General features: G+C 43.6%; 1 long non-coding RNA gene across 1 annotated transcript in view; it reads right to left on the bottom strand.

Moving 5' to 3' along the window:
* Nucleotides 1-18456: 18456 nt before the first annotated feature.
* The window catches only part of LOC128928176 (uncharacterized), a 50589-nt gene continuing 43944 nt past the window's right edge, over nt 18457-25101 (bottom strand). The window contains exon 5 of the long non-coding RNA XR_008472946.2: nt 18457-22136. This is a non-coding gene — a long non-coding RNA (uncharacterized LOC128928176). The remainder of the gene's footprint in view (nt 22137-25101) is intronic.

Genomic DNA, 25101 nt, shown 5'->3' on the forward strand with positions numbered 1-25101 from the left:
AAAAGAGAAACTGAGGCACGTTAAAATATTAAAGAGTTTATTTGAGCAAGCCACGATTCATGAATCAGGCAGCTTCAGAATACAAGTGGCTTGTGGGCTTCACCAAAGGGGCAGAAGGGGAAGAATTTTATAGGGTGAATGTAAGCGGAGCAAAGAAATGTGTCAATTGGTTAAAGTTTAAACAATGCCATATTTGGACTTCCCTGGTAGGAAGTTCAAGGAAACATAACTAATGCCTAGTTGGTCACCTGTGATTGACTGAGCTTGAGTTTTGCTTTTCTTTTTAAATTCTGAGTTAGATTTCCATTTGATTATGTAGGAGCCTGGAGCATTAGAGCCACTGAGTCCAATGGCCTCCGATTTAATTATTTTAACAGCACCCCCACAGTCTTTACGGTGGCCCCTGGATCATGGTGCCTTCTATAAAAATAAGATAAATCTTCACAGGCATAGAAGTTTCCAGGAGGTCTCAATCAGCCAATGTGGTAACAAGAGGCAAGGAAAAGAGTCAAGACAGCCATACCACTATTATCCCAGTGCAGGTTAAAAACATTTGGCCAGAATTCTCCCCACGTGGAAACCCACCCCTGCATCAAAGGAGAAAGGCAGAGGAGAGAGTCATAAATATGCTTACACTAACATACTTAGCTGGAAATTTCTGAGCCATCAAGAAAAAACATAGTCCCTTAGACGTTTCAAGGTGGCTGGTTTTAATTTGCGTATTTTCACAAAACCCCCTCTAGCATCTCCTTCCTGGGTCTTACTATATCAAGCCTATACTTACAGTTCTTTGGATTGTCATGTCTATGAAATATAGGTAGGAGTTTGATGTTCAAAATTATGTAGGAGCTATGTATTATTAGCACCTAGAGTCCACTAATCCCAGTGAGTGTTAAACGTACTTGTCTTTTTTTCCCCTTTGGACATCTATTTTCTTTTTACTTTCTTCTGCTTCTTTGTCTAAAACACGATTAGACCTATATTTCTATCCAAATTTATGTTCTGCTGCAATACTCTGCATGGTTCCATTAGTCATGATGCCTGAAGCTCGTATGTGGAAACACAAAAAAGGGGCACACAGCACAATCGTGTCTTTTGTGCACTTAGTCCTGAACTATGTCCTTATCTTTACCCCAAACCTCACTCTGCCTTGCTCTTGACCTAGATTCTGACTTTATTGCTCTTTTTTTCTTTTTTTTTTTTTGAGACAGAGTCTCACTCTGTCCCCCAGGCTAGAGTGCAGCAGTGTGATCTCAGCTCACTGCAGCCTCTGCTTCCTGGGTTCAAGTGATTCTCCTGCCTCAGTCTCCTGAGTGGCTGGGATTACAGGTGCACACCTTCATGTCTGGCTAATTTTTGTATTTTTAGTATAGACGGGAGTTTCCCTATGTTGCCCAGGCTGGTCTCAAACACCTGACCTCAAGTGATCTGCCTGCCTCAGCCTCCCAAAGTGCTGGGATTACAGGCATGAGAAAAATAATCAAAAATATTGATTATTTTTCACTTATATCTTCATCCCGCCTAATGAACTTGATCCTCTACACCTTCCCCCCTTCTAAAGATATTGATATCACCTCCCAGGTGACATCATACTAGTTCTCCCCTCACAGGCTGAATTTTAGGGGTAAATACCTCTCCTGGTTTTGCTGTGCTCGGGAGGCCTGCTACATTCATCAAACCCCCCTCTTCCATGAGTTATATGTCCAAGAGGCCACCCATTCTTTTTCTATAGAGAAAGAATAAGTAGAGCTTAGGGGAAGATCGCAGTGAAATTTGGAAGGAGCAGGAAGGTGTTTCTGCTTCATGAGGAGAGAACCCTATATCCTTTGGAAGAAAGAGATCATGAACTTCCTGGGATTAGAGTCTGGATTCTACACTAGGAGTGACTAGTGGAAAGACCTCCAACCAAAGACAAGTTGTAGGAGGCTCAAGAGAGATGTAAATATGTTCCATGTAGAGTCGAGTGAAAAATTAATATAGGTTCTTCTTAAAGTTGATTATCTGGCTGGGTGTGGTGGCTCATGCCTGTAATCCCAGCACTTTGGGAGGCTGAGGCAGGCAGATCACTTGAGGTTAGGAGTTCAAGACCAGCCTGGCTAGCATGGTGAAACCCTGTGTCTACTAAAATACAAAAAGTAGCCAAGCATGGTGGCACATGACTGTAATCCCAGCTACTTTGGAGGCTGAGGCACTAGAATTGCTTGAACCTGGGAGGCAGAGGTTACAGAGAGCCAAGATCTCACCACTGGACTCCACCCTGGACAACAGACTGAGACTCCATCTCAAAAAAATTTAATTTGAAAGTTGAATTAAACTAAAGAGTTTTGCATGGCAAAAGGAACAGTCAGCAGAGTAAACAGACAACCCACAGAGTGGGATAAAATCTTCACAATCTATACATCCGACAAAGGACTAATATCCAGAATCTATAGCAAGAAAAAACAAGCAATTCCATCAAAAAGGGGCTAAGGACATGAATAAACAATTCTCAAAAGATATACAAAAGACCAACAAACATATGAAAAAAATGCTCAATATCACTAATGATCAGGGACATGCAAATCAAAACCACAATGTGATGCTGCCTTACTCTCACAGAACGGCCATAATTAAAAAATAATAATAATTGATGTTGGCATGGATATGGTGAGCAGAGGACACTACTACACTGCTGGTGGGAATGTAAATTACTACAACCACTATGGAAAACAGTGTGGAGATTCTAAAAGAAGAACTACCGTTTGATCCAGCAATCCCACTACTGGTTACCTACCCCGAGAAAAAGAAGTCATTATACAAAAAAGATACTAACACACACATGTTCCCAGTTGTAAAAACGTGGGACCAACCCAAATACCCATCAATCAATGGTTAGATAAGGAAACACACACACACACACACACACACACACACACACACACACACTCGTGATGGGATACTACTCAGCTATAAAAAGAAATGAATTAATGACATTCGAAGCACACTGGATGAGATTGGAGACTATTATACTAAATGAAGTAACTCAGGAATGGAAAACTAAACATTGTATGTTCTCACTCATAAGTGGGAGCTAAGATATGAGGACGCAAAGGCATAAGAATGGCATAATGGACTTTGGGGGCTCACGGGAAAAGGGTGGGAAGGGGGGTAGTGATAAAAGAATACAAATTGGGTTTAGTGTACACTGCTCGGGTGAAGGGTGCACCAGAATCTCACAGATCACCACTAAAGAATTTACTCATGTAACCAAACACCACCTGTTCCCCAATAACCTGTGGAAAAAAATAAAGAAAAACAAAAACAAAAGTTTTACTTCAGAAAAAAAAAAAAAAGTTGATTATCAGTTAATGCTTCCTGGATCTGCTGTGTATAAACTTTTAAGCTCTGTATACCTTTCTTCAATTCTTAAATATTTCTGACATCTGGGGTTCTCCCTGTTTCCAGGATTGTTGCACTCAAATTCAGCCTCAGAAGTAGCCAGAGACCTTGCCATTTCCCTGCTGAGAAACCATCAGTGGTGTCCCGTCTCCTACATGGTGAAGCCTCAGCTTGTTGGTCTGGACACAGGCCCTGCAGAACTCAGGCCTGCCTGCTTATCTTATTAGGTAGCTGTCTCCATCACAAGACTATCAGTCCTTTCAAAGCAGGGACTTAATCCTCATTTCTGTGTTCCTATCTCTGAGTGCCACACCTAACATATGATGGACACTCCAAATGGTGATTGTGTCAACTGATGAAATTAATCAGTAACACACAAAAGTGCTCCCAATCCAAATCAAATTCTGAATATTTAATTTCTCATCTTTCTGTGAGAAACAAATCAAGGTGCTTCATTGTTTTCAACCCCATCAGTGGGCCCAGACCTTGCCAAAGCAGACCACAGGCCTGAGGGATTCTGCCGACAGGAATCCCTCCCACATCAGTGTCTGCAAGACAGAGGTCCTTGAAAACTCAGCCTGCCCAGCTGTCGAAGTGGAAAATATCTAGTAGCCACTGAGAGCCTGAAGCCAAGGAGATGTTTTTCTAGTCTGAACCCACACACCCAGATAGCCCCAAGAGAAAGTAAGGGCAAATGAACTTCCGCTTGCACAGGAACTTGACTCCCTGCGGAGGCCACCCTAACACCAAGCCCACCCCTGTCTTACTGCCCAACACCCGGTGGTCTGACACCCACTTCCTCTTCCACGTTCCACAACAATGAGATCTCCTGGAGACCAGTCTAGCTTCTGTTCCCACTTGCCTTCATTCCAGAATGCCTCATGGAATGGTTTCTGTTTCCAAGTTTTCTCTCAAGAATGAGAAAATCCTCTGCTGTCTGGCAAAGCCAGTGTCTTTATTGCACTCAGCAGGCTTGAACTGAAGAGTTCGCTCCATGGTTCATTGCTCTGTGAAGCTGGTAGCTGCTTTCTTACCATGGATCCTCCTTACCTCTCCAAGGCTCAAAATAGCCCAGAAAGGGATGCATGAAGCAAATGTCAGCCAAGTAGGCACTCGTTGACCTGATGACATTTCTGCTAACTTGTGACTCTTTATAGAGGGAAACCTCTCTGGCAGGCAGTTGGAATGGGGATGCTGGGGAAAGGCTATAGATGTGCTAGAAAGAGCAAGGACTATAAAGCCAGAAGCCCTAGGTTTAGGTTCTTGCAACTGACGACTCACTGAATCTTTCTTTGCCTCCTTTGCCAACAATCTATGAAGTTAGAAAGATAGGAATCTGCCACATATTAGCAAGATATATTTATAATCCCTGCCTTCCATGAACTCAAATTTTGGAGGAGAGAAGCTATACTTGCATCTAAAAATATGTGTTTTGTGCCTCTGTATAGTTAGGAGAGTCTTCTTGGAAGAGATGTGATAGATAGGCTTTGAAGAATTAATTTGATACCCCTCTTTTTGTCCTGACTACTGGAAAAACTCGATCAAAATTTGTGGTTTCCCAGTAGCAAGTATAATGGACTTGTTAACATCTTTAATATAAGTACTTTTCTCACCTGCCTATAGCTTTTTCCTTCTTTCCTATGTTTTATCTTCTTTTTGCTACACAATTTTACTTGAAGTGTGCTTTATTTTGTTATTTTGAGTGCATCTTTGAAAGTAAACTGCATTCAGCTATTTTGTAAGCCAGGTAGAGGATAGGTAAACAAATTATTCACAGCATGAGATTAGTTCCCTCCTCCACCCATACCTAAGTGAGGAGCGGCAAATACAGACTTTGCTTGGCCAGTTACTAGTTTCCATGCTTACTTTTTTGTCGGCCCCCTGCCTTCAAAGCCTTCTCAGTTCTGCAGTTGGGACCACTTGTCCTCACCCACTTGACCTGTTTCCCATTAATTATGGACCTTGAGGGACCCTGATGTGGGCAGTTGGGGTATGGAGAAACAAGTAGGTTAACCTGCTAGGCCTTCTATGAGGATGTTCCCGCTTTCGGTGAAAGTTTTCATAGTGCTTCCTCAGGCCACAGCTCAGCCTCATCAGAAGTGCTGGGTCCCCAGCCATCCCTGGACCTAGCCTCTGCTGAGATTTCCTGCCCAGTCCCCACATTCCTCCTGGATTAGGCTTTTACTCTTGTCAGACCCCATCCCAGCACATGGAGTCCTAGCACCAACCCAAAAGTCTTCAGCTGCGGTAGGAAATAAGCCCAAAGCAGTGAACAGGAGAAATCAGGCACAAACTTGGAAGGAAAGGAGTTAAGGCTATGCTCAGAGTTGACCTTGAAAATCAGTAGGTCAGAGCTGAGATTGCAGTCACCTGAAGAACACAGAAGGGCTCCTCGACACAAGATGTCAAATACCATCTGTGACAATGTCAAGGTTTCTGAAGAAACATGAGTCACATTGCAGAGCAGTTGGCCCACCACTGAAAAGAGAAGTTCCCAAAATCAAACCAAGGGGCACTACCTGTGGAGAAGATTTAGCCAAACAACTTGTATTTACAGACCCATTGGTAGGACGTCCCTACTCTGTGATCATTGAGATATCTTATTCAGATGGCATTAAGAATCATAAATCCACTTCTCCTTGTTCTCATTTCGTGCTTGCCACACAACCTTGCACACAGGATTTAGTTTCCCCAGTAGGTCTGGTTTCAAGGAAAGCATGAGTTTTCAGGCCAAAGGGAGAATTCCACCTCTGGAACCTTGATTTAGCAAGCTAATAATTTGGCTTCTGAGATCTCCTTCAATCTTATGAGCTTAGTCTATCCCTCAGGAGCTACCCCTGAGACACATTGCCAGATACATCTACTCACAAGGGAGAGATCCATGTCTAAAAGCCTGCAGGAGTATGGAGAATTCACCAATGAACTGAAAGTTAAATTGTGAAACTCTTTGCCAGCTGAGCCATTTTGGGACCTTGGGTAAGACACGCAGCTCCCAAGAACACCCTTTCCTACATTTGAGATTCTATTTTTCCCAATTCCCTCTGATGCTGCTGCTCACAGGAGTGGATATCTGCTCCCTACTGTCTGCCTCCTGCTGGGATGCCAGCCCACCTCCCTCCCGCCATCCACCTCACTTGCCCTGGTGGATTTATTAGCACCAGCTCTCTGTCTGGACTGGCCAACATAGTCCCCAGGGAGCAAGCACACCTTGGCAGGTGAGTCCTGTGTAGTTGGACCACTCTCTCACCAGTGGGTGAGAACAATTACCAGCACCCAGCCCCTCTCCATCCAACCTGTCCTACTGCCTCACCAAACTCTGACTCATACCTTCCCTCCCACCAGGCTCCCTGACCACTTCTACCCAACTCTGCTCAGGCAGGAAATGATAACTTGGCTACTTTGGGAAACAAACATATTAAAATTTTTCATATCCTAATATGGAGCATTACTCAAACTGGATCCAGAGGCAAGAAGGTGGGATTGAGGGAATGTGGACTTACTAAAACAAATATTTTATGTTTGGCTCTCCAACAAGCAAAAGTCTTTTTATACTCACTTTTTGTTGAAGGTGCAGGGAAACAGGAATAGTCAAACACTTGTGATGGGAAATAAAATGTTGATAAGTTTCCTGGGGGGGCCAAGTTGCCAATATAGTATATTGAAATTTCTTTGAAACCAAAATGAACTTTTAATCATCAATCCCACTTCTAGGAATTTATCCCAAGGAAGTAAAGATACACACAAAGATCAAACTACAAGGATGCTTATTGCAGCGTTTTTAGTATTAGTAAAAAGCTAGATATAACCTAAATATTTAGCAACAGAAGATCAGTTAAATAAACAGTACATTTATAAAATGAAATGCTACACAGACTTTTTAAATGATGTAGAAACATGTTTATAGATGCAGAAAGACATTTATGATACACTGTAAGCTGAAAAGCTGATTACAAATGTATACATGTAAAAAAAAAGTCTGGAAAGACTTACTAATATGATTATAGCGCTTATATCTGAATGGTAGAATTTATGGATAATTTTTGGTTTTTCACTTATTGTTTATCAGTATTTTCTAAATTTTAGATAATAAATATGCATTACTTGTGGAATAGAAAATAAAATAGAATTTGCTTTTTTAAAGTGTGTGGACATAGCATTCACACAGACTTGGGTTCAAATCCCAGCTACACCACTGATTAGCAGTGTGACCACAGAGACATTACTTACATCCCCCGAGCTTCAGTTTCTTCATATCCAGTGTGGGTATAATGGCACTTTTTTCATAAGGTGGTCTTGAGGTTTACGTGTAAAAGCATAAAGTGCTTGACACAGGGCAGACACTGAGCTACACTTTTTCCCTTTCTTCCTGGATGTCCACAAATGACTGAGGTAACCATTTACAAGTAATGACATGGTCAAACTCACCAAGTTGTGTAAAGTGTAGATCTGGAAATTATGAGAGACTGGCATTTCATGCTTCAACCTCTTTTCTCTCTGATCTCCCTAACCCCATGCAGTGCAGCAGCAGAGGCGGAGATTCCCGTTATTAACCAAGGTGTCTTGAAGGTTCGGAGGCCATCCAGGTGGAATGGGGCAGGCTGAGTTACCCAGCCCATCAGCAGGTGGAATGGGGCAGGCCGAGTTACCAGCCCCAACAGCAGGTGGAGCTGCTCTCACCTAGTGTCTTCATTCAGCCTGGCACACACACCTCCTCACCAAGCGTCAGGCTGCATGTCATAAGGGGCTATTCCATCAGTTTCCACACACATTTGAGACCCTCTCACTCTACCTGCTCCCACCTCAATCCAGTTCCTCTTCATGCCTCCTTCCCCATTTACAGTCTAACTCTCACCACTTAGGATTTGAGCCTCTTTGTAGGGGAACTTGATTATCACTCAGGAATCTGGTGGAATTTGTCCTGCTTTCTCCCAACTACTCATTCATTTTTGCTCACCAAACTTTATGATTGCCTAATGGGTGCTAAGCTTTGTGCTAGGACTCAGAAATGAATCAGAGACAGACCCTGATCTTGGGGGAGTCTCACAGCCTGCCCCAGGGCCTCAGGTGGGAAAAACAGACTGGAACACAAACCATAACCAATATTATAATAGTGCTATTATAACACAGCACTACACTGCTGTGTTACAGTAACTATAATCATTATAATCCTTACATAGCACTTGTTATACACCAGGATCTGTCCTAAGCACTTTACATATGTTAAGCTTCACTTAAGCATTACGACCTATCTATAGGAGATAGTTAAAATTACCCCTATTTGATAGAAAAAGGAAGTGAGACACAGAGAAGTTAAGTAATTTTCCCAAGATAGCAGAGTTGGTAAATGGCAGAACCAAGATTTGAACTGAGGCTTCACTACACTGTTAAAAATGAGGATTTTAAAGAGGTTTTGTTTATGTGAGTTATGTCTAGTGATATTTACCATGTCAGAAATTAAAATAGAGAACTTTTAGAAACATTGATCAATTCCTTTAAAACAACAATAATAAACCTGTTACATGTTAATCTAAACAATATATTTAATAAAAAATCAGTAAGAAGAATGCCATTGTTTCACATGTTTGCAATATCTTTAATGTCTGACTTATTAGCATACAAAGTAGATTCACATATCTTTTGCATTCAGCCTATTGTCATGTGTTATTTGATTGACGTATATGAAGAAACCTGCCTCGTACGGTCACGAAGTTGGAAAAGGGAGAAGTATTTTAATAATCTGTTCAGATAACTGTGGACATTCCTCTTTGATAGTACACCAAACCTTGACAAGCAGTGGGTTCTTAAAAGCTCCCTGCCATGTGGAATCTGAAACCAGCTCACAGTGAAGAATACAAGTTTTCCAAAATCTGTTTTTCATTTGCATGCTCAAGTTTTATCATTGCCAGTACATACTGTCATTTGTTTTCCTTGAAGTAACAGCCCTGACTTCATCCTTTAAATATGTATATTTAAGTGTGTGTGGGGGTGGGGGTGCTTGTGGGGGTGTGTGTGCAGGTGTGTGTGTCTGCCAACTACCCATGGCTGAATAACTGCCATGTGCCTGTCAATTGTTCTTTCCAGGAAAATGGTTTTCCAGAAGGAAAATGGTTTTCCATGGAGAAAATTGCTACTTCCACTCCCATCTCACTCACTCACTCCAGTGCTTTTCCTTGAGACCACCACTGTGCTTTTGTAGGCAAGAGAAAAGCTTTACCTACACTTCCTATCTCATCACACAATCATTTAAAATCAAACAAAAAAAAGACCAGGTACTCAAAGGTTGAAGTTTAATAAATCTGATCATTTTTATTGCTTCATCAAGGACATTGTGTGAAACTGACTTTTTTCTTCCTCCCATGCACATACGGTGAATAATACAATGAGAACTACTGCAGTTTGCTACCACTACCTGGATCCAAACTAAAGCACCAGCCATTTACCGCTGCTGCTTTTACACCATCCATTTAAACATCAGCCAGTGAAAAGGGAACATTACATCTTAGCAGCATTATAAAAATAGTTTTGATCTCATGAACCTCTGAAAGTACCTCAGGTTCCTCTAGGGTCCTCAGGCCACGCTGAGAACCATGACTCTATACTATATAATCTGGGATAAACCTGGGGCTCTATCAGCTTCTTCACTGATCAAAGTTGAGATTAAAGCCCAACCCTGAGCCCAGAGGCTTTAGGATGTGGACAAACTTTTTTTTTTTTTTTTTTTTTTTTTTTGAGTCTTGCTCTGTCACCCAGGCTGAAGGGCAGTGGAGCAATCTCAGCTCACTGCAACATTTACCTCCCAGGTTCAAGCGATATTCCTGCCTCAGCCTCCCAGGTAGCTGGGACTACAGGCCCATATACCCACACTCAACTAATTCTTGTATTTTTGGTAGAGATGGGGTTTCACCATGTTAGCCAGGATGGTCTTAAGCTCCCGATCTCGTGATCCTCCCGCCTTGGTCTTCCAAAGTGCTGGAATTACAGGCATGAGCTACCATGTCCAACCACCCCTTGTCCCTCATCTCTCAGAGCCAGGCCAAGTCTCTGGAACTCCAAGCTCTAGCTTAGATTCTCACTGAAGACCATCTATCCCTGAAGTCAGACCAACCATAGGCTGGACAAAACCTCAGTTCACGTCACCCTTAAGACAGGGATTAGACTTCTAGCCACTCACAAAAAGAGAAAAGGGAGTGGAACTCCCATCTGGAACCCTTATGGTATGCCAGGCATGACATTCTTTAATGCAACTCTCATCACCCCCACTCCGCTAGCAAAGAAACTGAGGCTTAGGGAAGCAGGGTGCCCACGCAGATCTGTCTGACATGAAAGCTAAGCCATTGTGCCGCCTTCTGGTCAATTCCCACAGTCTCATTCCTGGCCCCATCTGGACTTCCTCCCCTTCATATCTGCCAGCTGGTAAGGTTCCAGCATGCCTCACAACCAAAATTTCCTGAAATGAGAAAATTCCCAGCACCGGCGGTTTTAATCATCCAGTGTCTGAATTCCTAATAGTCGCAAATCACTCGGATCTTGGAAACTATGAAACACACCACTCCCAGGAATAGATCATTGATAAAGTCTGAGCTGGATTCACTTCTGCCTTTGTTAGAGACCAGGAGGTGCAGGCTCCCTTTGGGGAGTATTTCCACCCATGCCAATGGTTTGTCATCTCTGTCTGTGTCCTGCACACGGGAGTTGACCTCCTCTGGCCCCTGCCTCTTCCTCAGCACCAGGGGCTCCCTGGAAGAGCCAGGACCCATTCAAAAAAGTCACAAAACAACTCCCCAGGATATGACCAGGATAAGAATCACATCCTAAGATTCAGCTTCAGGAAAGTTTATCCCAAAATAAACGCAACACTGAAGTAAATAAAGCATTAGGAATATTTTGGGAGAGCAATTTCACAGAACTACAAAAAGGATAAAAAAGTTACTATTGTCAACTGCCTTTGTTCAGACATTCTGTATTTCTGGCACATCTTGTTAAGTGGCGGTGTTGTATCTGACATTCATGCAAGGGGGAAATGACCCATGTTTATGAAAATTATACCATTTCTTCCAAGGGTAAGAGTGTCCTTTAAGCACTGGTTTGAGATAGGGCAAAGAGTTTGATGAGGATTCAAGGTTGTGATGATTAAAGCCAGGGTAGGAGGAACATGTAATTTGTGCAAAAGAACCCGGACAACAACAGCTAAGGAAGAACTCTGTTGAATATGTACAGAGGGGAAGCTGCTTTGCAGTCTTACTTCCCTGGGAGGAAGAGGGACCACAAACAGAAAGTTTTTATGATTTCACAGAACAAGAGAAGCCTCAATACTTGGCATAAAAATGGGCAAAGTGTTTGGGATAATCACCACCAACTAAGCCTTATCTCCACTTGCACATTAGACCAAAACAAACAGATTCTATTAGTATCAACTTCACTAATGTGATGGCATTCACCCATTCATCCCATATTTAACAAATACTGTGTATTACACCCACTAAGCACTGGGAATGTCACAGTGATGAAAACATAGGCTGTGCCCTTGAGAAGCTTCTGAAACAGTGAGAAAAACAGATCTGTGAAGAGGCAATGGTGAGAAGTTAATGAGTGCTCTAAATTTTAATGGGGGCTGGGCGTGGTGGCTCACACCTGTAATCCTAGCACTTTGGGAGGCTGAGGCAGGTGGATCACCTGAGGTTAGTAGTTTGAGACCAGACTGGCTAACATAGCAAAACTGGGTCGTTACTAAAAATATTTAATAAAATAAAATTAAAAATTAGCCTGCGTGGTGGCACACACCTGTAGTCCCAGCTACTCAGGAGGCTGAGGCACAAGAATTGCTTGAACCTGGAAGGCAGAGGCTTTAGTGAGCTGAGATTGCACCATGCACTCCAGCCTGGGCGACAGAGGATGACTCTGTCTCAAAAATAAATAAATAAATAAAATAATAAAATAAATTTTAATGGGGAAATAGGAATCCAGGGAGGCTTCCTAGTGATGATGACAGATGACCTCTTAGAGAGAGGCTAGGCACAGTGGCTCACACCTGTAATCCCAGCACTTTGGGAGGCTGAGGCAGAAGAATCACCTGAACCTGGAAGGCAGAGGTTGTAGTGAGCAAAGATGGTACCATTGCACTCCAGCCTGGGTGACAGAGCGAGACTTCATCTCAAAAAAAAAAAAAAAAAAAAAAACATTCTAAAGAGGATGGTGCCTGGGGTTTTGATAGAAGGAGATGGATGTGATGGTAATTCCAAAGGTATCAATCAACAACTTTCTTCAGTCTTTTATCTACAGTGCACTTATCACTCCACTTAAATTTTCCAGAATTGGTAAAACTTCTATGGTTCTTAATCTAAATATGATAAGCAATAACTTGTTACATTTGACTTAGGAAAACTGCATGATCCAGTGGTGAATAACCACAGGTCTGACGACAGACCTGGGTTTGAATTCTGCCACTGCCATTTGCCAGCTGTGGACACGTCACACACACTGTCAAGTCCATGCCCAGCTCACAGGGATGTTACAAGAAATAAAATGAAGCAATTGAAACACCTGGTGTCTAATATTCTGTTCTTTCCCTAAGATGCTGTGGCTACATCCCAAACATCCCCCAGTTCCATGAGTGACTGTTTCGCATAAACCCACAGCCTTCCTTCATCCCGGTTGCCACCATCTCTCACCTACACTATATGACAGCCTCTGCACTTTTTTCCCCACTTCCTGCCTTGGTCCCCCTTGGGCTGTTTTTCACAGAGCAGCCAAAAATGCTTAAAAAGTCATGGTGCTCATGCCTTTCCTCCACTTCACACCCACTCATGGTTCTCCCTTGACCTCTGATAAAGTCAAAACTTTAGAACGGCTTTCAGGGCCTTCATTGTTCAGCCCCTGGTCCCCTTTCAGCCTGATCTGCCTCCCACTACCCCATTCCACATCATGCTCACGTTTGCTCCAGACTTCTGCCTGGAACACTGTCTTTGCTGCATACCTCTTCTCCTCCTGCATGCTAATGCCTCTCCCTTCTAATGCTATGCTTTGATGCTTCTTCCAGGGAGTAACCCATGATTTCTGACCACCACAGCCACCCCAAGCAACACTGGATTCCATGCTCCCTCTCCGTCTTCCCTATTTCCATTTCTTCCCCATTTAGACTATAGAAATTTAGACCGTTTCTTCCCCATTAGACTGTAATAGACTAGAAGTAGTCTATTACAATCTACTTCTCCATATCCATCACTAGATAGTCATTTCTTAGGAATAGGTTTTTATCCCTTAGCTGGCCTATCTGAATGAATGAACAATCTCACAACTAATGAATGGCAGGGAAGAGATTAAAACTCAGGTCAATCTCATCCCCAGACTTAAGGGTTCCCATCATCCCAGTTGAAACCTAACTAAAAACTGAAGTAGTGCCATCTGCCACCACTGTCCCGAGCCCCCAGTGGGTCTGCTCCCACAAGCACCCCACCCTGCCCCCCACCACACACACACCTAGTTTAGAGTTCCTCTATTTGGCATGGACTCACTGTCTGCCAGGAATGCATATCTCCCTTAGAGGCTGAGGCACTATATGAACTGTACTAAATTATTATTCCCAGGGAAAACAACCCACTGATTCTGGTAAAATCATTTTGGAGTGACAGGGAGAGGCAGGGGCTTTCCTGGGCCCAGGACTCAGGCTGGGGAGTGGCAAAAGCCACACTGCAACTCCGTTCAGGAGAAAATGCCTGGAAATTTGAACCAGCTGTTTTTTTCTTACTCACCAAAGTGCATTGAGCCAACCCTTGTTCTTTTGTCAATTATTTGCAGACTGAAAACATGACAAACTACCCCCTGTGTCGCTCAGAGTGTAGACATTGACGGATGGCACCAGGTACAAAATCCCCTGGGACAAAACAGACATTTCATAACTGGCTGTAGAATAATTGTTTTTGCCTTTTGGAAGCTTCTACCTTGTGATGGGAAGAGCACTGTCAACCAAACACAGATCTGCCGCCTGGAGTCACGTGGGTCCAGACGCGAAGGGACTTGAATGTCATGCTACGGAGTTTGGGTAATAACAATTGTAACATGTTACTTATTGAGGTAGACATGTTTAATGTATCTCCTTTAATCCTGAAGGCTAAGAATTTGTACTGCCATATTACAGATTTGGAAAACGATGTGAAGAGAAACTAAGAGGTTTGCCATTGCCACTCTGCTGCCAAGGGTCAGAGACAAGATTCAAGTCTATCCTTTTTGTTCCAGCACCCCTGCCTCCCCCTCGGCCCAGCCACCATTGCCTCTCCCTGGGAGAGCTCCAAATTGTTCTCCTCTTCCTTTTCTTCCGCAGTTCCCTTTCATCTGAATCATGCGGCTTTCCTATTGAAACTCATCTACATAGATGCTAAAAGTATTAGCCATCTCCTCTCTCCAATGTATCTCCAGCCAATGTGATCTTCAACAATATAAACCCAGTTATCTGATTCCTTCCACCATAATGGGCATTACTTCTACATCTCAGCATCCACCCTCCAGCCACGGTCCGACAATGTGGACAGGATTCATCCCCGCTTGGGAGGTGAGTCCACCAGCAGGGCTTTGCATCTCCTTGGCCACGGACATCGGGCGATGTGAAAAAAGGCCATCAGCTAGACACTGGAGATTGAATCTGAGCTAGCGGGGTGATGCTCTTGCTCTCATCCCTGTCTGCAGGTAGCCATCCTGTGACCCTGGAAGAAACCAGCCCAAGGAAGGTGCTGACCTACAGAAGAAGGACATGGTCAGGGTAATCACAGAGACCCTGTGATTTACAGTTAGAGTTAGAGCCCTGACTGCACCACACCTGAAGCCTCCCCACCTTTCGACCTCTTGGTGGTGGTGAAACTAATGAACGCTTTTTATTGTTCAAGCCAGTGTGAGTTAGGTTCTCTATAACTTGCTGCAGAAAGTCTCCTGAGTGATTCAAATGCCTGTTGGTGCTCCTGGAATTGCATCCAGATGCCCTACCTTGGTATTAATGTCTCACTTAACTCTAAGATCAATGAGTGGCAAGAGTGAGGGCTACATTTTCACTGACCCTGGTATTGCCAGCCCCTGCTAGACATCAATCTAGCACAGAGCAGACACTGTTCAGTTTTTTTCTTCCTTGAAGGAGTAAACCCAGGTCTCTCTCCAGTATCTTATCAGCCTCCCAAAGGCGGGGAGTCCCACTGGGCTCCCTGATCACCTACCAGAGCCGCCTCGCTGCAGTCGGCTGCATTTTGCTAGACATCAACCTTGTTGTCCACCTTCCCCATCAGCGTCCTCATGGAGACCACCATGAGGGAGAGGCCAGCAGGTCAGAACGTGAGGCAGTGTCCAGCAGTGTGTCTGAGCTCCAGGTAACCAGGAGGGGGCCATGGCCAAGTGATGCCCAGGGCACAGGATGGTGCAAGCAAGATGCAAACAAGATGGTATAAGGAGAGCCTCCAAAACAGGCTGGAATTCACACAAGTAAATGGGAGGGTCCTCAGAGCCATGAATGAGTGTGACCAGCAGGGTGATCAGTGGACCATGAGAAACATCCACGTGTGGGTCCAAAGAACATTGCATTCCTTTGTTTATCTAACCCACATCCTCCTTCCTGTCTTAGGGCCTTTGCACTGCCCTTTCCTCTGACTGATTACCCAGTTACTCTACCTCATGACCAACCACTGTCTTAAATCTCCACAGAGTGCTTATCAATGGTTTTGCATTTCTTTGCTTTTGTTTCTCTGTCTTGAGAGCAAGGACCTTGATTGTCTTGCTCTTCTTCACTACTTCTATCATATCAAAAATCCCTCCTTAGTCCTGGGTCAGCAGCTCACGCCTATAATCCCAACACTTTGGGAAGCTGGGAAGGGAAGATCCCTTGAGGCTAGGAGTTTGGGACCAGCAACATAGCAAGACCCCATTAAAATAAAAATAATAAAAAAATAGCTAGGCGAGGTGATGTGTGCCTGTAGTCCCAGCTACTGGCGGGGCTGGGGTGAGAAAACCGCTTGAGCCTGGGAGGTTGAGGCAGCAGTAAGCCCAGCTCACAATGCTACATTCCAGCCTGATGACAAAGCGAGACCCTATCTCAAAAAAGAAAAACAGAAAAACAAAAAACCCTCCCTCCATAAGCACACATTAAATAAAGGAACAATTTTCCCGCCCTCTCCTACTCATAGGCCCGCTCCCTTCAATGTCAAACTTGGTCCCATAAGTCAAGTACCATTCAGATGTGACCTTCACACAGGGGCCTCCACCTCCCTCATCCTAATGCCTCTTCCCCCACCTCACTTATTTCTTTCATACCCTTTATCACAATATAAAATTATCTCATGTATTTGTGTTTACTTGTTTGTTATCTGCTTTCTCCAGTGAATGTAAACTATCCCTTTCCCTGTTTTCAGGGAAGATCACTTCCGGACTTTAAGTAGGTGCTCAATAAACTTTTGTGGCCGGAATGAACAGCAAGGGAGGAAATGAATCTCCAGGGTTCTGGAACCAGGAGACATAAGAAGATAAGGAAGAAATCTAAGTTGATCTCAGAGTAATTCTGTGCAGTAAACATGGTGGTTTTTTCTACCATGGCTGTTTAGAGACGAGGAAAGCAAAGTTTACAATGTTGTGACCTCATCAAAATAGCTTGTCTGGTGAAGTCCATATTTGAACTTGGGTCCGACTCCTTTTCCAGTTCCCTTTCTTCTGAATCATGCAACTTTCCTCTTGAAACTCATCTACATAGATGCTAAAAGTATCAGCAATCTCTCTGCAGATCGCCCCAAATTCCCCCAAGGTGGAGCCCGGCTGTTTGAGAAGCCATCACTGAATCTCCTGATGTGTTTGTCTTCACAATGCTGCAGTTACCTCGCATTCAGGAGGCCCCAGCAATCAATAGCAGCCTGGCATTGTAAAAGTTTCTCTGAGCCTTCATCCCACAGCCAGGCCTCTGGCTTCCCTCTCTCAATTATTACCTTAACCATGCCCTGGAGACCTAAGAAGCAGGTTTATTTTGACTGGGAGATTGTTAAACTGCAGGAGGCAAACCAGAGATACTGGCAGGCTGTGATTTCCATTGCTCCACGTGGCTACGGGGTGCTGAGAATAGCCAAGGCCACTTCCTGCTGGAGGAGGAAATGGCAGTTTCCTCAACTCCCGGAAACCTTGCTTCCTCTCTGGTGCCTAGCTCCGTGTTAACCAATTAGACAGCCTCTTCCCACCCCAGACCTGAGACCTGGCCCAAGTCTGAAGAAGACATCCTGTTTCCCCTGAGGAAGCGGCCCAGATTGAAGGAGCCACTAGGGTATTTGACGGGAGTGGGGCAGGAAGGGCTGACAAGTAGTAATAACAGTGTCATCTAGTGTCGGCTACAAACTGCACCCCCACTGTCACCCCGACTCCTTTGTCCTGACCCTCAGAGATTTCAATACACTTGGCAAACTCTTACTGGCCTTTGTAGTCCAGTGTCTTCCCATGATCTTGTCTCATCCTCAGGCTGGCTCCTCCATCCACCGTCTTTCTTCCATATACCATCCCAGTCCAAAAAACAATGCCAGCCTTTTCTCGGTGTCTACAGAAAACAGGCTTACACCACACATTCCAGGAGTTTAGAAATGCTGCTGAGCACCGAGTGGGCACCAGACACCATCACATTGCCTGGCAAATAGCCTCATGGACACAGCTCTGGAGCCAAACTTCCTTCCTGAATTCAAATCCTGCTTCAAACCCTCTGTCCCAGCTAGCTATACCTCGTTGGGTGGGTCATTTAACTTCTCCAGGTCTCAGTTTTTCCTCTATTTCCCTCTATCTGTAGTAACGGGCCCTTCAGGATTAGAGGAAGATGCAATGAACCAAAGCATTGGGCTTGTAGCTCAGTACTCAGTGGCGTTCATTATTGTTTTACTCTGCTTCCTCCTCCATTTCAGAAGGAGGGGGAAAAATCCACAAAACCCTTTCCTTGTCTCTTGAAGAATAATAGCACCCCTTCCCTGAAACCGTGGCACTAGCCAGTATCCATAGTTTGGAATTTCAGTTTCTACAGGAACCATGAGTGCTCTACTTGTGTGTGGGATTTGATTGAATAAAAACTTCTCAATCTCATTATCATTTATTACCATTTAATATCAACCACTTACCAAATAATTTATTAACTTGTTTTTTTAAACAAACTTCATATTTTTGAATAGTTTTAGACTCCCAGGAAAAATTACAGAGGTAACAGAGAATTCCCAGATTCACTTCACATCCAGTTTCCCCAAATCTTAACATCGCATGTAAATGTGGTACATTTGTTACAATTAACGAACCGATATTAATATGCTATAATTAACTAAAGTCCGTGGTTCCTCCTTAGGTTTTACCTAGTGAACTTTTTCTTTCTTCTTTTTATTTGAGGAGGGATGGAGTCTCATTCTGTCACACACACTGGAATGAAGTGGTGATCTCGGCTCACTGCAACCTCTGCCTCCCAGGTTCACACAATTCTCCTGGCTCAGCCTCCCAAGTAGTTGGGATTGCAGGTGCCCACCACCATGCCTTGCTAATTTTGTGTATTTCTAGTAGAGATGGGGTTTCACCATGTTGATCAGGCTGGTGTCAAACTCCTGACCTCAGGTGATCCACCCTCCTTGGCCTCCCAAAGCGCTGAGATTACAGGGGTGCGCCACCAGGCCTGGCCCCTAGTGTCCTTTTTCTGTTCCTGGATCCCTTCCAAGACATCACATTACATTTATTGTCAAGTCTCTTCGGGATCCTCTGGCCTGTGACAGTTCCTTGTTTCTATGACCTTGACAGTTTTGTAGAGTATTGGCCAGAATACAGTATCATGAAGAGTGTCTCTCGATTAGTCTTTGTCTCATGTTTTTCTTTTGACTAGATAGACTGGGGGTCTGGGGCTGAGAGGAAGAACACCACAGAGGTGACATTTTGGTACATGCTAGACATGACTTATCATTGCTTATGTTGAACTGATCACCTTGCTTAGGTCATGTTTGCCAGGTTTCTCCACTAATGTTACTTTTTTTTTTCCCTCCATCTACAGTGTATTCTTTGGAAGGAGGTCACTATGCACAGCACACATTTAAGGAGTAGGGAGTTATATACCCCACCTCCCACAGGGTGGAATATCTATATAAATGATTTGAAATTCTGCTGCACAAAAAAATTGCATATTCTCCCTTGTCCATTTATTTATTTAATTATTTACGTCAGTATGGACTCATGGGTATTTATTTCATACTTTGTATTTTAATCCTATATTATTATTATTATTATTATTATTTTGAGACCAGGTCTCACTCTGCAGCCCAGGCTAGAGTGCAGTGGTGCGATCTCAGATCACTGCAATCTCTGCTTCCTGGACTCAAGTGATCCTCCATCTCAGCCCTGCCAAGTAGCTGGAGCTACAGGCATACATCACCATGCTCAGCTAATTTTTCAGTTTTTGTAGAGACAAGGTCTCCCTATATTGCCCAGGCTGGTCTCGATCTCCTGGGTTCAAGCAATCCTCCTGCCTTGGCCTCCTAAAGTGCTGGGATTACAAGCATGAGCCACCATGCTCAGGTCCCTTATTTATTTTGTTGTTCAAATGTTCCAGCTTTGGCTATTGAGAGCTCTTTCAATTGGTTCCTCCCTCATTTTGATACACCCATATCATTGGTTTAGTTTTGCTTTGTTTTAGAGAAATTTCTTACTTTCTGGTGCTAGGCGATACTCTAGTATCATCTTTTTTTTTTTTTTTTTTTTAGTGTTTTTGTTTTTATTTTTTTTTTATTGCATTTTAGGTTTTGGGGTACATGTAAAGACCATGCAAGATCGTTTCATAGGTACACACATGGCAGTGTGATTTGCTGCCTTCCTCCCCTTCATCTATATCTGGCATTTCTCCCCATGCTATCTCTCCCCAACTCCCCACCCCCCGCTGTCCCTCCCCTATTCCCCCCCAACAGACCTCAGTGTGTAGTACTCCCCTCCCTGTGTCCATGTGCTCTCATTGTTCAACACCTGGTATCATCTTATAAATGTCCTGCCCCAGTCATAGATTCAGCCATTTCTCCAAGGATTGCTGGTTCTTTGTTCTATACAATAATACTGAAAACCAAAATGTGGACTCTAGGTATGCTTGTAGCTACTGAGATGTCACTGCTTCTAGGCTCTCTCAGCTGACAGAGCAGAAAACATGCATGTGTGTACACTAACCTGTGTATATATCCATGTCTATACATTTCCTTTATATAAACATCTGTCTCTATATTAAGCTAAACATGGTTTACACTGATATCTCCAACTCAAATCCATTATCATGTAGATCATTCTAGCTTCCTCCTCTATCTTACCTATGCAGTCCCCTCCAATAGTAAAAAACTGGCTTCCCCCAATAGCCATCCTTTTATTTATTTGTTCAATCCCAGCATACTGTATAGCAGTATCATAATTGTTAACCCATATCTCACAGGAAACAACTTTTCAACTAAAGTGCAGTATTTATATATAGTCTCTTTTGCCTTTAATTTTATGGACTCCATTCATTTCCAAAGTTACTTAGGTCTACAACAATTTCCTCCACCCCATTGCTGTGGTTGTTTTATACATTTGTGATACAATTAGATTGTTTTACTACTTTATGCATCTGATCCTGGGTTCCCTTTACATCCTAAATGCTTTTTTTTTTTAATTCATTTAAGTACAAAGGTTCCCTGTGTGCTGTGAAGTTCTATCATAAATGCTTACTGTCATATGTCATCCACAATTGCAGTATTATGCGTAATGGTCTCACCACTCTAAAAATCCCCTGAAGCTCATCTGTTCAGTGCTCCCCAGAATCCCTAACAACCACTTATCTTCTGCCTTTTCTAGAATGGCACATACTTGGAATCCTACAGTACACAGACTTGTCAGTCCCTTTCTTCATCTAGCAATACACATCGAAGATTCATTCATAGCCTCCCACAGCTTGATAGCATTCTTATTTTTTAAATCATAAATAGTATTCTAGGGTGTATAAGTATCACAGTACGTCCACCAATTCACTTATTGAAGGAGACTGTGGGTTTTTTCTTTCAGTTTTTGGCAATTATGAAAATAAAGCTGCTATAAATAATAGTGTGTAGGTTTCTGTTTGAACATTCATTTTCAAATCAGTTGGATCAATACCTAGGAGTATATTGCTGGATCATAGAGTAAGATTAGATTTAGTTTTGTAAGAAACTGCCACACTCTTTTCTCCAGTGGCTATACCATTGCTCCACATCCTCATCGGCATTTAGCATTGTCAGTGTTTTGGATTTTGGCCATTCTAATAGGTGTGTAGTGGTATCTCGTGGTTGTTTTAACTTGCAATTCCCTAACGACAAATTATGTTGATCAACTTTTCACTTGATTATTTCTCTTCCGTATCTCTTACTTAGTGAGGTGTCTGATTGCACCTTTAGCTCACTTTTTAATTGGATTGTTTGTTTTCTTGTTGTTGGGTTGATGTGTCTTTTGTATATCAGTCCTCTGTCAGACATGTTTTGCAAACATTTTCCCCCATTCTGTGGCTTGCCTTTTGACTCTCTCAATAGTGTCTTTCACAAAGCAGAAGTTTTTAACGTTAACAAAGTCCAAGTGACCAGCTTTTTCTCCCATGCCCTGTAGCTTTGCTGTTGTAGCTAATAGCTTATCACCAAACCTTGAATGATTTCAAAGATGCTAGCTTGTGGAATTGTTATGCCACTGCTCTTAGGCAGGGGATGTCATTTCCATTTCATAGAAGAAACAGCTTTCTGTCCCACTGATCTCTGCAGGACCTTGAAACAGGAAAAAAGAGAGAATGAGTATGCACCAAGAGAGAACATATAGGCAAAGGGAGGCCAAGATAAACATTAAAAGGCTTCAAAGCTCCCTGTTCAGCCATAAAATTCACGAGCATTTGACTATCTCTTCCACTGAAAAGCTGTATTTGTTTTAATATGAATATTATATCATTATTGCCAGGGTACACACACACACAAACACACACACACACACACAAACACACCGTCACCACCACCACCACCAGCAATGTTTTGATAAAACTGGTGCTTCATTAGCAAACACCATGTGTAGGGATTGAGTGACTATATTCTCCAGCAGTGACACACTTCTCCTAGGAATACTTGTACCTCAGTTTAGGAAGCAAACTAGACTGAAGGAAAGGGCGAGGTTGAGCACCTTGTCAAATGTCACACAGCTAGCATGTGGTAGACCCAAGATTTGAGTCCTGAGCAGACCTCAAAGACAGTGCTCCCAAGGAGCTTTGGGGGTGCAGTATGTCTGCCAGCTTACAGTATATGTGTCCTTGACCAGACACAGCCTGACTCAGGAAGGCTGACATCATCCCCATTTCAAAGAGGCACGCTTCTCCCTTCACCATTGACCTGATCTTCCTCTGGCCTTCACAGCCCCTAGAGTCATACCCTATCATATAGGATTCCCTCTCCCTTCAAAGCATGTATTAGGAAAAGGGGGAAGCAACTCCAGGATGCGTCTGTCATTAATGTGGGAAAAAAACAGCCTTAGGGGGATAATAAAGAACTTGAAAAAAATTTTTTTTCTTTATAATAAAAAACTTTTTATACCCAAACAATTTTTTGCTGAAACAACAATGCACATAATAAAACCTGTTGAGGGAACATATAATTATGCCAAATTAAACTGTGTAGAAGTGTCTCTCTGGCCGTGAGAACCATTTATTTCTTGTGTTCAATGGCTGGGGCTGGAGTAGCCACTGTTCTAAAAGAAGGAGCTTCTTGAGCGAAAGGGGTCATTCTCTCAGAGGAATAGCCTTTGCCCTCCTAAGCTGGGATCTGACTGGTTCCTAGAAAAAGTGGGAGCTGCAGGAACATCTCTGTGAGAGCTGACCACACAGCTCAGCACTGGACCAAGCAGTCTCTTTGCTCCCACCCGTCTCATCTGGATTGTATGCATTCAGCAAACATGCCCTTGTATTAGGCATGCAACCCCCAACTCTCCCCTCTTCCTAAGGACTCAGTGGCCTTAGAAGCATTCCCTTTATCCCACATGCTGTCCTGGAGTCAGGTCTCTTCTGACTAATTCTGTGATCTTGCTTGACCTCTCTGTACCGCTTTCCTCCCATCTGTGAAAGGCGAGTGAGAGGCCTCCAGGTGGGCAGGGAGCAGGATGCTTTCACCCACGTCATCTGAAGGAGATTGCTATTCTAGCAGGAAAAAATGGCGAGGAAGTGACTATATCATCAAGACTGGCCTTTGAAGCTTACTGCAAAATCTTCGTGTCCTTTGGTGGCGAATGTTTCCTCTCAAATGTATGTAAAACACTTAGCACGGGGTGCTAACTCAGTCAGTGTGGATGCCCTTTCCTTCCCTTTTATTTGCAACTGCTTCAGAGAACCCCACCCACTTCTGTATGCCTCACTGCCTGGGACAAGGCAGCTTTGCCCTGGGCCCCACTTAGCCCTGAACCTCAATGCATCTTCAGGGAAAGCTTCAGAGTGACTGCTGCCATTCACTTTTCAAAGACCCCCAAAATGGGGCTCCAAGCCTCACTCCAAGCAGCATAACTAAGGAAGGAGCTGAAACAACAGAGAGTGTGGGAGGTTAACCAGGTCTCCCACTGAGAGGCCAGGCAACCTGTGTTACTAAATCCTTCTATTGGATTAATCCAGAGCCCACAGATCACTCACAGGCTTGAACACATGTGACACAACGGGACACTTTCCGGGCCTTGGTCCAATGAAGGAGCTAAAAGTAGATGGTGCATGGGCACATGGCACTTGTCATTCTCTCCCTCGTAGAGGCAGTGGGCTGTCTCAGAAAGAACAGGAGGCAAAAGACCTGGGTTGGCCCAGGTTGGCCATGTGCCAGCTGTGTGGCCTTGAGTCAATTCACTGCTCTGGGCCTCCATTCCTTCAACAAAAAAATGGAACTCATTATATGGATTGTGCAGGGTTGTGAAGGATTCTGAAATAATCAAACCAAATTTTATTTCTTAAAGGAGCCTCAAAATGAATACTAATGGGATCATTCCTGTAGGGATAAAGGCCTAGCTCAAAGGACGAATCACGTCTGTGGCCTCCCTGACTCCTCCTTCCTTGGTGCTCCTTGGTGCTTTGCACATGCTTCCCCTGTAACATTCTGCTTCAGGAGTTCCTCGCCTCTAACTCAGCTTCTTGGACACGGGGGTTCTGCAATATTTACCTCTGCTTTCCCACTCCTGGCCACACATGGGTTCCTAAATACGTATATATTTAAAAGCACTTTGTAAATGATGCAACCCTTTAATCATTATCTACAGTCTAGGAAGGGAAATGGAACATATCGCTAGATATTAACATGTCTATCGATATTAACATATCAATGAACATATCTACCAAAACGTATCATTTCCCCTCCTAGACTGTAGATATTTTGAGGGCAGGGATCAGACCTACTTCATCCACGTATCTACCATGGCGCCAAACTAGACACACGGTGAGTGTTCAGTGGTATATGTGGAAAGCTAGGAGAAAGATGGGAAGGAGAGAGAAAGAAATAGAAACTCCCCCTCCCCAGCAGCAGCAGCTAACCCAGCCAGTTCTCCTACCCACTCAGCCACTGGGCAGACCCACACTCTCACTCCTCTTCCTGAGTCCAGAATCGAGATCGCTTTTCAGTCTTCCTGGCCCAAAACTACAAAATGGGGACCAGGTATAATTTTTCTTTCCACCAAGATTTTCCTGTGTGATGTCTAAAGATTCAACCAGTCACTCAAAGGTTC

This window comes from Callithrix jacchus, chromosome 7 (assembly GCF_049354715.1).
Source record: "Callithrix jacchus isolate 240 chromosome 7, calJac240_pri, whole genome shotgun sequence".
NCBI lineage: Eukaryota > Metazoa > Chordata > Mammalia > Primates > Cebidae > Callithrix > Callithrix jacchus.